The 12,733-nt window shown below is 58.7% G+C and overlaps 1 protein-coding gene across 1 annotated transcript in view; it reads right to left on the bottom strand.

Annotated features, from left to right (window-relative positions):
* LRRC4B (leucine rich repeat containing 4B) overlaps nt 1-12,331 on the bottom strand; it is a 52,581-nt gene extending 40,250 nt beyond the window's left edge. Inside the window, exon 1 of the mRNA XM_012461425.2 lies at nt 11,838-12,331. The gene's annotated coding sequence lies outside the window, so the exon portion shown is untranslated. The remainder of the gene's footprint in view (nt 1-11,837) is intronic.
* Nucleotides 12,332-12,733: the final 402 nt, after the last annotated feature.

Raw genomic sequence — 12,733 nt, 5'->3', positions numbered from 1 at the left:
GCCGGGACCGTGCCATTGTACTCCAGCCTGGGCAACAGAACAAGACTGTCTCAAAAAAAAAAAAAAAAAGAGAGAGAGAAAGAGAGAGAAAAAGAAAAAGAAACTGAACTTCCAGGCCCCTGGACTGTGATTCTGTGCTGGGAAGGAGCAGTTTAACACTCCTGAACTGAATTTGCCCGGAAGAAAACTGGGATCTGGCGTGGCATTGGTGGTTTTTACAACAGTATTCGTTGTCAAGGCTCAGGCAGTGGGGTGTGAGAGTGAGTCTGCAGGTGGGAGGGGTGTGGCCCCAGCCGGCTCCACCCACAGGGGGGCCCTCCTAGGAAGGACACTGTTGCTGTTTTCTCTCACAGGGTTGTGCATAGCTACTTCGTTTACAACACAAGGGTGCTATACTAAAAGTCATAAAAAGCTGAAAACTATGTGAACTGGAGCAATGCTTCTCAGACATGAATGTGTGTCCAGCTGCCTGGGAATCTTGTTAAGAGGCAGATTGTGGCCAGTCGCAGTGGCTCACGCCTGTAATCCCAGCACTATGGGAGGCTGAGGCAGGCAGATCATGAGGTCAGGAGATTGAGACCATCCTGGCTAACACAGTGAAACTCTGTCTATACTAAAAATACAAAAAACTAGCTGAGCATGATGGCATGCACCTGTAACCCCAGCTACTTGGGAATCTGAGGCAAGAGAATCACTTGAACCCAGTAGACAGAGGTTGCAGTGAGCTGCGATCATGCCACTGAATTCCAAACTGGGTGACAGAGAGAGACTCCATCTCAAAAATAAACAAATATATAATAATAACCCAAAACATGCAGATTCTGCATCGGTGTATCTAGGGTGAGGCTGTAATTCTGTTTCCCAGGGGATGCTGGTCTTAGAGCAAGGGGCTGAGGGGTCTCTAAGTGCCCATCTCACTCCTATATGCCATTTCAGGATGAAGAATGATGCCCCCTCCTCTCTCCCCGAGCTCTGTATAGGGGTGTGGCTCAAGAGTGGGCCTTGGAATCAATTAGACCAGGGTTTGGACCTCAGCTGCAACAGTCACTAGCCATGTAGCCTTGCAAAGGGAACGTCACCCCTCAGGGCCTCGGTCGGCTCATCTCTAGGTGAAGAATGTCTGTTCTCTGTGATGAGCTTAGGGAAATGCCTGCGGCATAGGAGGAAAATGCTCAATGAACTTATTCCAGGATCGTCCTGTGAAAAGGAAGGATGGAGAGGTGGAAACAGTGTCGGTGTGGAGGAAAACTGGGTTTAAACTCTGGCTGGCCACTTTCTCCCTGTGTCCCCTACCCCAGGCTCTGCCTTGCAGTCTGTGAAGATAATGACACCTAAGAATAGTTTGTTGGGGCTCCTGGTGACCATGTGCAGTGCTTGACACTTAAATGACAGCTACATTAAAAGTTATGATTTACTATTGGTCGGGCGCAGTGGCTCACACCTGTAATCCTAGCACTCTGGGAGACCAAGTTGGGCGGATCACCTGAGGTCAGGAGTTCAAGATCAGCCTGGCCAACATGGTGAAACCCCATCTCTACCACAAATATGAAAAATTAGCTGGCGAGGTGGTGCATGCCTGTAATCCCAGCTACTCGGGAGGTTCAGACAGAAGAATCGCTTGAACCTGGGAGGTGGAGGTTGCAGTGAGCCAAGATCACACCACTGCACTCCAACCTGAGTGATAGAGTGAGACTCCATCTTTAAAAAAAAAAAAAGTTATTTATTCTTACGGATCAGAAGAACAAACCATTTCCCCATTCTATGACTCAGGCCATCCCCCTCTGCTATTGTAAATCCGGCATTTCTGGCTGGATCGAAACCACTCATTTGTCAAGGAGTGGGGGCCCATGGAATCCTATCTGGGGTCCTTGCCCTTCCCAAAACAAGGTCCTACAATCCCCGCATTGGTGAGGACTGATTCTCTACTGTGAGAATCCACTTGGAGAATCCTTTTCCTTTCTGGTGGTTTAGAGGCATAAACAAGACGGAGAACCTGATGGCCCCTGAGTTACAGGAGCTCCGATGCCTTTAAAAGTCTCATCTTGCTGGCCGTGGTGGCACATGCCAGTAATCCCAGCACTTTGGGAAGCGAAGGCAAGAGGATCGCATGAGCTCAGGAGTTCCAGACCAGCCTGGGCAACATAGTGAGAATCTGCCTCTCTACAAAAAATACACAAATCATCTGGGTGTGGTGGTGCACACCTGTAATCCCAGCTACTCAGGAGGCTGAGGTGGGGGGATCGCTTAAGCCCAGGAGGTCAAGGCTGCGGTGAGCCGTGATTGTGCCACTGCACTTCAGCATGGGTAACGGAGCAAGACCCTGTCCTCCCCCAACTACAAAAGTCTAACCTTTTACGGGTCTATTGTTATGAACAACCTAATTATTGTGATTATTAATTTTATGGCCGGGTGCGGTGGCTCACACCTGTAATCCCAGCACTTTGGGAGGCCAAGGCAGGTGAATCACTTGAGGTCAGGAGTTTGAGACCAGCCTGGTCAATACAGTGAAACCCTGTCTCTATCATAAAATAAAATAAAATAAAATAATTAACCAGGTGTAGTGATGTGTGCCTGTAGTCCCAGTTACTTGGGAGGCTGAGGCAGGAGATCTGCTTGAACCCGGGAGACGGAAGTTGCAGTGAGCCAAGATCGCACTACTGCACTCCAGCCTGGGCGACAGAGCGAGACCCTGCCACAAAAAAAAAGTCTAATTTCCACTTGGATGGCCCAAGAGACCACTGTATTCTCCTCTCTGGGCCTCAATTTCCCCCTCTGTAAAGCAGAGGCAACCTGCAGGATGGCCCACATGCAGGTTTGCAGTCCCTGCTCTGCCACTTCTAGGTGTATAATTCTGGGCAACGGCCCCACCCCTCTGGGCCTCAGTTTCCCCCTCTGTAAAGCAGAGGCAACCTGCAGGATGGCCCACATGCAGGTTTGCAGTCCCTGCTCTGCCACTTCTAGGTATATAATTCTGGGCAACGGCCCCACCCCTCTGGGCCTCAGTTTCCCCATCTGTCGAACCAGGGATGATGACTGTGCCTCCCTGCAGGGTTGCCACAGGAATACATGGGAAAAATCCACATAAGAGGCTGAGCATCGAGCCCGGCGCGTGGCATGCTGTCAATCACCGTTAGCTGCAATCATGGTCATCTCAGGCTCCGGATGAGACAGTTCCAGGCAAGGGGAAGGCCAGTATCCTCTGCGTTTACCACCTGGGGATGGCCTCTCCAGTGGAGCTGTGGCCACACTGCCTTCGGATCTTTGTCACACTGTTTGAACAAGAGCTAACTCCGCAGCCGGTGCTGCTTCTAGGGGCATGGTGAGCCTGGGAGTGGCTGACTGACCCCGCCCACTGCCCTGCCTCACTCACTCCCTTCCTCCTCTCCGTCTACTTTTTTTTTTTCTTTTTTGACAGAGTTTCGCTCTTGTCACCTAGGCTGGAGTGCAACGGCATGATCTCAGCTCACTGCAACTTCCACTTCCCGGGTTCAAGCGATTTTACTGCCTCAGCCTCCCAAGTAGCTGGCATTACAGGCTCACACCACCATGCCCGGCTAATTTTGTATTTTCAGTAGAGACGGGGTTTCACCATGTTGGCCAGGCTGGTCTTGAACTCCTGACCTCAGGTGCTCCACCCTCCTGAGCCTCCCAAAGTACTGGTATTAGAGGCGTGAGCCACCGCACCCAGCCTGTCTCTGTCTAGGTCTTATACTCACTTGGCTCAGCCGGTCTCTGTCTAGGTCTTACACTCACTCTGCCCGGCCTGTCTCTGTCTAGGTCTTATACTCAGTAGGCTCAGCCTGTCTCTGTCGAGGTCTGATACTCACTCCGCCTGGCCTGTCTCTGTCTAGGTCTGATACTCACTCTGCCCGGCCTGTCTCTGTCTAGGTCTTACACTCATTTCACCCGGCCTGTCTCTATCTAGGTCTGATACTTACTCTGCCTGGCCTGTCTCTGTCTAGGTCTTATACTCACTCGGCCCGGCCCGTCTCTGTCTAGGTCTTACACTCACTCCGCCTGGCCTGTCTCTGTCTAGGTCTTACACTCACTCCGCCCGGCCCGTCTCTGTCTTGGTCTTACACTCACTCGGCCCGGCCCGTCTCTGCCTAGGTCTTACACTCACTCGGCCCGGCCCGTCTCTGCCTAGGTCTTACACTCACTCCGCCCGGCCCGGCCTGTCTCTGTCTAGGTCTTACACTCACTCCGCCCGGCCCGGCCTGTCTCTGTCTAGGTCTTACACTCACTCCGCCCGGCCTGTCTCTGTCTAGGTCTTATACTCACTCGGCTCGGCCTGTCTCTGTCTAGGTCTTACACTCACTCCGCCCGGCCTGTCTCTGTCTAGGTCTTACACTCATTTCACCCGGCCTGTCTCTGTCTAGGTCTTATACTCACTCGGCTCAGCCTGTCTCTGTCTAGGTCTTATACTCACTCGGCTCAGCCTGTCTCTGTCTAGGTCTTACACTCACTCCGCCCGGCCTGTCTCTGTCTAGGTCTTACACTCACTCCGCCCGGCCCGGCCTGTCTCTGTCTAGGTCTTACACTCACTCCGCCCGGCCTGTCTCTGTCTAGGTCTTACACTCACTCCGCCCGGCCCGGCCCGTCTCTGTCTAGGTCTTACACTCACTCGGCTCAGCCTGTCTCTGTCTAGGTCTTACACTCACTCCGCCCGGCCTGTCTCTGTCTAGGTCTTACACTCACTCCGCCCGGCCCGGCCTGTCTCTGTCTAGGTCTTACACTCACTCCGCCCGGCCCGTCTCTGTCTAGGTCTTACACTCACTCCGCCCGGCCCGGCCCGTCTCTGTCTAGGTCTTACACTCACTCCGCCCGGCCTGTCTCTGTCTAGGTCTTACACTCACTCGGCTCGGCCTGTCTCTGTCTAGGTCTTACACTCACTCCGCCCGGCCTGTCTCTGTCTAGGTCTTATACTCACTCGGCTCGGCCTGTCTCTGTCTAGGTCTTACACTCACTCCGCCCGGCCTGTCTCTGTCTAGGTCTTACACTCACTCCGCCCGGCCCGTCTCTGTCTTGGTCTTACACTCACTCGGCCCGGCCCGTCTCTGCCTAGGTCTTACACTCACTCGGCCCGGCCCGTCTCTGCCTAGGTCTTACACTCACTCCGCCCGGCCCGGCCTGTCTCTGTCTAGGTCTTACACTCACTCCGCCCGGCCCGGCCTGTCTCTGTCTAGGTCTTACACTCACTCCGCCCGGCCTGTCTCTGTCTAGGTCTTATACTCACTCGGCTCGGCCTGTCTCTGTCTAGGTCTTACACTCACTCCGCCCGGCCTGTCTCTGTCTAGGTCTTACACTCATTTCACCCGGCCTGTCTCTGTCTAGGTCTTATACTCACTCGGCTCAGCCTGTCTCTGTCTAGGTCTTATACTCACTCGGCTCAGCCTGTCTCTGTCTAGGTCTTACACTCACTCCGCCCGGCCTGTCTCTGTCTAGGTCTTACACTCACTCCGCCCGGCCCGGCCTGTCTCTGTCTAGGTCTTACACTCACTCCGCCCGGCCTGTCTCTGTCTAGGTCTTACACTCACTCCGCCCGGCCCGGCCCGTCTCTGTCTAGGTCTTACACTCACTCGGCTCAGCCTGTCTCTGTCTAGGTCTTACACTCACTCCGCCCGGCCTGTCTCTGTCTAGGTCTTACACTCACTCCGCCCGGCCCGGCCTGTCTCTGTCTAGGTCTTACACTCACTCCGCCCGGCCCGTCTCTGTCTAGGTCTTACACTCACTCCGCCCGGCCCGGCCCGTCTCTGTCTAGGTCTTACACTCACTCCGCCCGGCCTGTCTCTGTCTAGGTCTTACACTCACTCGGCTCGGCCTGTCTCTGTCTAGGTCTTACACTCACTCCGCCCGGCCTGTCTCTGTCTAGGTCTTATACTCACTCGGCTCGGCCTGTCTCTGTCTAGGTCTTACACTCACTCCGCCCGGCCTGTCTCTGTCTAGGTCTTACACTCACTCCGCCCGGCCTGTCTCTGTCTAGGTCTTATACTCACTCGGCTCGGCCTGTCTCTGTCTAGGTCTTATACTCACTCAGCTCGGCCTGTCTCTGTCTAGGTCTTATACTCACTCGGCTCGGCCTGTCTCTGTCTAGGTCTTATACTCACTCAGCTCGGCCTGTCTCTGTCTAGGTCTTACACTCACTCCGCCCGGCCTGTCTCTGTCTAGCTCTTACACTCATTTCACCCGGCCTGTCTCTGTCTAGGTCTGATACTTACTCTGCCTGGCCTGTCTCTGTCTAGGTCTTACACTCACTCCGCCCGGCCCGTCTCTGTCTAGGTCTTACACTCACTCCGCCCGGCCCGTCTCTGTCTAGGTCTTACACTCACTCCGCCCGGCCCGTCTCTGTCTAGGTCTTACACTCACTCCTCCCGGCCCGTCTCTGTCTAGGTCTTACACTCACTCCGCCCGGCCCGTCTCTGTCTAGGTCTTACACTCACTCCGCCCGGCCCGTCTCTGTCTAGGTCTTACACTCATTTCACCCGGCCTGTCTCTATCTAGGTCTGATACTTACTCTGCCTGGCCTGTCTCTGTCTAGGTCTTATACTCACTCGGCTCGGCCTGTCTCTGTCTAGGTCTTACACTCACTCCGCCCGGCCTGTCTCTGTCTAGGTCTTACACTCACTCCGCCCGGCCCGTCTCTGTCTAGGTCTTACACTCATTTCACCCGGCCTGTCTCTATCTAGGTCTGATACTTACTCTGCCTGGCCTGTCTCTGTCTAGGTCTTATACTCACTCCGCCCGGCCTGTCTCTGTCTAGGTCTTACACTCACTCCGCCCGGCCTGTCTCTGTCTAGGTCTTACACTCACTCCGCCCGGCCTGTCTCTGTCTAGGTCTTACACTCACTCCGCCCGGCCTGTCTCTGTCTAGGTCTTACACTCACTCCGCCCGGCCTGTCTCTGTCTAGGTCTTACACTCACTCCGCCCGGCCTGTCTCTGTCTAGGTCTTACACTCACTCCGCCCGGCCTGTCTCTGTCTAGGTCTTACACTCACTCTGCCCAGCCTGTCTCTGTCTTGGTCTTACACTCACTCTTCAACTTCTCACTAGGATCCCAGATATGACCAGATACCCCCATCCTCACTCTCAGATGCCCTCCTGGGAACCGGCAGTCCCCTGTGGGCTCCTGCCTGCTCCCCAGCGGCCTGCCCCCCACCAGCCCATCTCGTGGGCCTCGGAGGCAGCCCCTCCACCTCTGCCTGCCGTGATAACAGTTGAGCGTGGGTTTCCTGGCAACAAGGGGCATCCTGCCTCTCTTCTTACTCTCCTGCCACCCCCTGTCTAGCAGAGCCAGCCCATTCTCAGTAACTGGGACTGGAAGGAAAGGGGCGTTCTCCTCAGTGGGGAGAGAGGGTCCCGAAACTCAGAGTTACCGAGGTTTCCCACACCCCACCAGGGAGGACAGGATGATGTGCCCCTACACCCAGCAAGGGTGATGGTGGAGGGGCCACTGCTGGGCCTGAGCGCTGCAGGCTCGAAGGGGAGCGCTGTCCTCTGCACCCCTATCTGGAGGTGAGGCCTTCCTCCTCCAGAAACAGGGTCTGCACGCCAGGTCCTCTATAGCAGGCAGCCTCCATCTCTGCCTGCTCTGGGACCACATGTGCAGCCTGGAGCTCAGAGAGGAAGCCCACCCCCTGCCTACGGGCTGTGATGCCACATGCTGCGGACAAGAGTGTGTGTGGGGTCTGTGGCCCACCCTAGCCATCAGCCAGCTGAGAAGTGCAGGCTGCGACATGGTGGCTTCACGCAACGCTGACTCTCCAGCACTGGGAGGGCTGGCAGTTTCACAGCCTACCCTGGCCCTGGAGAACGGGCATGTCCTCGGTGCCCTGGCAGCCTTAAGAACTACTTCTCCCAGAGAAGGATAGGACTCTCCTGCCCTTGGCACAGGAAAGAGGCCATTTAAATGGAAACAGGGCCCAGTCAAAGTGAGGCTAGGAGTTAGGGCTGATGGAGGGGATGATGCAGGAGCCAGAGAGAGGACCTGGCCAGGAAAACCAAGGGATGGAGAGTGGAGAGGGTGACAGTGCACAAAGAGACAGAGCAGAGAGGAGGAGGAGCAAACAGCAGGGGTTGCAAACTTCCCTGCCCAGCACTGGTTAGAGGCGAGAGTGGGGCGTGGTGGCCCTGGGCACCTCAGCACAGCCCATGGTTACCCAGGGGGGAGGAAGATTCCAAAAGCTGGCAGTCTAGATTTTTATGAGAAATCTCTAATTTAAAAAATGTTGGTAACAAATTAAACATGTCGAAAGCACCAGGAAAATAATGCTCTTGGGCGCCGGGAGGACCCTAGAGTAAGTGAGTCTCAGGGATGTGGGGAGAGGGAGCTGCGGGGAAGAAGCCAGGGAGGCAGGGGGCAGACAGGCTGGCAGGAACAGCGGCAGAGGTGAGGGCGAGTGATACAGAGGGACAAAGAAGAGAGGCACTGAGAGCGGGTGTCGAGCAGAGACAGAAATAGAGGCAGGTTTCACAGCAGATGGGGCGGGAGAGGGAAAGAGTGATGGATGAGTCCAGAGACTCGACGGTTGGGCCAGGCCCAGCAGGGGGCAAAGGGTCAGTCCCAGGAAAGACGACGGGAGATGGAGGGGTGAGACAGCTTGACAGAGACAGGAGGTCCAGGTGACACCCCATGACAGACACCCAGCCAGAGAGCACGGGATGGGGAGGGATGAAACAGGGAGACAGGATGGAGCTGGTGTGAGCTACCCAGCAGGTGTCTTAGCAGATAAGACAGGTGATCAAGGGGGTGGGGACCCTGGCAAGAAAGCAGGGCCAGGGTTCCGGAAGGGACTGAGGATTCAGCGGCCACCCCCGACCCTCAACCCACAGCACCTCCACATGGGCCCCGACGGTGTGTGAGGGCACCTGTGTGCACAGGCTCTGCTGGTGAGAGAGATGTCATCGCCCTGTGATATCTGATGTCTTAATTCTGCTGACCTCTAGGACGGTGAGGAGGTCCCTAAGCAGCCCGGTGGCATGGGAAGCACTCTCCGGGCTGTCTCTGAGTGGGATTAAGGGTGACTGCTGGAGCTGGACGGGGCTGGCCCTCCCTGCAGTGCACACGTGCTCGCGCTCCAGGCTGGCACTGGGTCTGGCGTGTGTGCAGCTCCGGGACTGCCTTAGTGGCACCTGGAGAACGGTGTGTGCTCAGTGTCCTGGCAGCCTTCCCACACCTCCGTGCCTTTCGCTGTGTGTCTCTCTGCGCACGTGAGGCCACGAGGCCACAGGACCACGAGGCAAGGGGCTCCCACCTTTGTCTCTCCCTCCAGGTCTCTGTACGAAGGACTGTGTGTGACACAAGACTACAGGTCTGGGAACTGCTCCCTCTTTCTCCTGACCTCCTGCTGCGCGTGGGGGCTGCATCCGCAGCTGGGCCAATGTGGTTGCACATGGGGTCTCTGGCTGCCAGTGAATGACTGTGTGTGCAAGTATGCGTGTGTACAAGCTAGGGCATCTCTGCCTCCATGTCCCCGTGTCTTCCTTGCACTCTCCCACTCTCTGTCACTGACTTGGGGTCCCTCTGACAAGTCAGAAGTGGCCTCTAATCCCCCAGCGCTCTGGTGGCCAGTGTCCCCCGGCTTCCTGCTGGCCCCGGCAGGCATCCTGTGGGTCTGTCCCACCCTCCCTGAGTCTGTGGCTCCCTGCGTCTCTGCCTCACCCGCCCGTGTGTCTGCTCTCTGGGTGGGAGTGGCGTGTGTCCCTGGCTCCCCGACTCTTTCTTTCTTTGGGAAATTAAGTGAGTAACTCCACACCTCTGGGTGCTGATGCCCTAATTGTCTGTGTGTCTGTTTCAGAGGCTGGGTCCCCTCTCTCGCTCTGGGCCTCCCTCCCTGGCTCCCACCCTTCCCTTCCTTGGATCTCTCTCCTGCCTTTCCGCTGCTTCACTCTCTGTCCCTCTTTTCTCTGTGTGCATTTGGACCATTGGGTGGCCAGGAAGAGAGGAGCCCCAGGCAGGAGGGGAGGGGGAGGAGGAGGAGGAGGAAGAGGAGACGGAGGAGGAAGGTGGGAAGGGGAAGTAGAGGCTGCAGAAAGGCAGGTTAGAAGGCAGAGGCTGCAGAAGATGCTACAGGAAGAGGGAGGGGCCGTCCTGGCCGTGGTCCGGGGGTGGGGGGCGGGAGTTTTTAGGCTCCTGGACCAGGAGGGAAGCCGGCTCCGGCTACTCCCAGCTGCCTGGAGCCTGAGTTCCTGTCTGGCGGCTGCGCGGCCGGGACTTGGGATGTGAGGCGCATAGCAATGGGGCGCTGCGGAGGCGCCACTGCAGCTCCCAGCTGGAGAGGGGGGCGGGGAGGGGGCCGAGGGGCAGCCCCGAGGCTCCCTTCCCCCTCCCCTTCCCAGCTGGGCTCTCCCCAGGGGAATTCCCCACCCCGAGAGAAAGTCACCAGCGGCTGCAGGGAGGGGGCAGGGAGGAGGGGAGGGCGCCCAGGAGGAGAGCAGAGGTGAGGGGGTCTGGGGAAGAAGATAGGGGTGCAGAGAGGAGGGGAGGGGTGGGGCGTGGGCAAGAGGCCATCCTGGGCTCTGGGGACTCGAGCCCTGGGGAGAGACCGGCTGGGCCCCTGGCCGGATGGGACGCCAGGGAGGCAGGGCATGGAGATGGGGGGAACCTTGAGAGCCCGGGCCCCGGGATTGATGGTGAGTTGGAAGGAGAGGTTCCCAAAAGCAGAGAGCTAGGATTGTGGGGGTCTGAGATTGGGGGTACTATGGAGTGAGGAGACAGGATGGGGGGTCTCGGGTGAAGAAAGGTCATAGGAGGAGGTTTCAGAGAGTGCTGGGCTGAGAAGGCAGCTGGGGTGCTGGGGAGAAAACGGAGAGGCTGGGGTGCAAGGCAGGAAGAGAAGCGGGGAGGAAGCGGGAGGAGAGCGGGAGGAGAGGGCAGCTGAAGGGGGGGATCTCCTGGACAGAGGGTCTGGTGAGGGATATCTGGGGGAGGGTCCGGGATGGGGGTGAGAGGATCCTGAGGGGCAGGTGTTGTGCCTTAGAAGATCCTAGAAGAGCAGGTGTGAGGGTCGGAAGCCTGGGGATGAGGCAGCAAATGGGGGGCGGGGGTCCGCAGGAGGGGAGGCTTCCAGGAGGGGAGGGCGGAGTGAGGTGGGAGAGGCAGTGGTCCTGGACAGACACGTGCCCAAGGATACAAGGCCCCAAAGCCGAGTGGGGTCAAGGAACGGGGGTCTTGGGGAGAGGGAGGGGTAGGGGTCTGAGTCTCCCACCGGGAGAGGTGGGGTGACCCCAGAAGCAGAAGGGCTGAAGACTGGGGAGGGGGTTGTCTCACTCCCCAATCACCCCCTCCGTCTTTCCCATTTTCACTTCCCAAACTCCCCGGTTCTCCCCGGTTGCCACGGCAACCGCTCTTGCCAGGCGCGGTCACCAAGGAAACCCCGTGCCCGCCTCTCCCCCCTCCCCATCACTGGCGTGCCCCCCCCACCCCAAGCAGCAGCGGTGTGGAGAGTGGGAGGGGCCATGGGGAGAGGAAGAACCTGGACTCCCGCCCCAGAAAGGGGGGCCCGGACCTACGCCCGGCGAGGCCCCCACCCTAAGTCTACTTCCTCAACCCCACAGCTGGATACGCAGCGACCGCCGGACGCACCCCCCACAACCTGTCCCCAGGCAGCGGCGACCCCCCCAGCACAGAACTCGCCCGGCCCGGAGAACCCCCACCCAGCCGCCTCCCCCACCGGCTTCTGCCTCGGTCAGGCCCCGCCCCTTGTCCTCTGCCATCCCCCACCCCAACCCGGAGAAGGCCTAAGACCACTGTCCCCCAATTAGCGAATGCCCCCCACCTACCCCCCGCGGTTCCGCCTCCGGCCCCCGCCCCTGACCCGTGCCCCTCAGTGGCTACTCACAGCGAGGAGAGGGACTCCTTCCGGGGGGCAACATGCCCGGCCCGTGGGGGGAGGACCCCCCCCAATGAGGCTCAGGAATTTGGGGTGCGAGGCCCGCTGCGGGAGGCGTGGGGGGCGGGGCTGCGGCCGGGCCGGGAGCCTCTCTCGCGCTCTCCCCCCTCCCCGGCTCCTGGGTGGGGAGGGGGCTTCCGCAGCGGCGGCGGCGGGGCTTGGGGGGCCGCTCTGCCTCCTCGCCTCGCGCCCGCCCGCCGTCCGGCCCGGCGTCCTCGCCCGCCGCCCGCCTTCCTTCTTGCCTTCCTTTCTTTCCTTCTTTCTTTCCTGGCTTCCTTCCTTCCAGCCTTCCTTCCTTCCTTCCTCCCTCCTCGGGCCCGCCGGCGCCGCTCTCCCCCCACCCCACCCCCCCCCAGGCCCCGGCCCCGGCCCCGGCCCCCGCCTCGGACGGTGCGGCAGCGACCGAGAGCAGCCGAGAGCGGCGGAGACGGGAGCGGAATACTGATGATGGTGGGAGCGGGCGGGCGGAGGGAGGGAGCGGGAGGGAGGCCCGGGAGGAGCGGAGGGGGGAGAGAGGGAGGGGAGGGAGGACCGCGAGGAGAGGGAGGAAGGAAAGAGGGGGGAAGAACCGGAGAGGATGGGAGAGGGAGGGAAGGGGAAGGGAAGAAGGAAGGAAGAGGGAAGAGAGTGGAGGAAAGAAGACTAGGAGAAAAAGGGGAGGGAGCAGGGGAGAGGGTGTGGGAGGGGAGGGGTGGTGGGGAGACTCCTGCAATAAGGTCCTGGATGGAGGGGAGGGGAGGGCTGGGGGAGCGGGGGGCGGGGGAGAGGGCAGAGGAAGAGGAAAGGAGGGAGAAATGGGTAGAGAAATGGGCAGGAGAGGCCCAGGGGCCAGGAATTGAGGGGAA

The sequence above is a fragment of the Aotus nancymaae genome, unplaced genomic scaffold, assembly GCF_030222135.1.
Source record: "Aotus nancymaae isolate 86718 unplaced genomic scaffold, 86718_ANA_hifiasm-v0.15.2.pri h1tg000028l, whole genome shotgun sequence".
Lineage (NCBI taxonomy): Eukaryota > Metazoa > Chordata > Mammalia > Primates > Aotidae > Aotus > Aotus nancymaae.
Note: the sequence above shows the minus strand (reverse complement) of the source record. Positions and strands in the feature narration are given on the sequence as shown.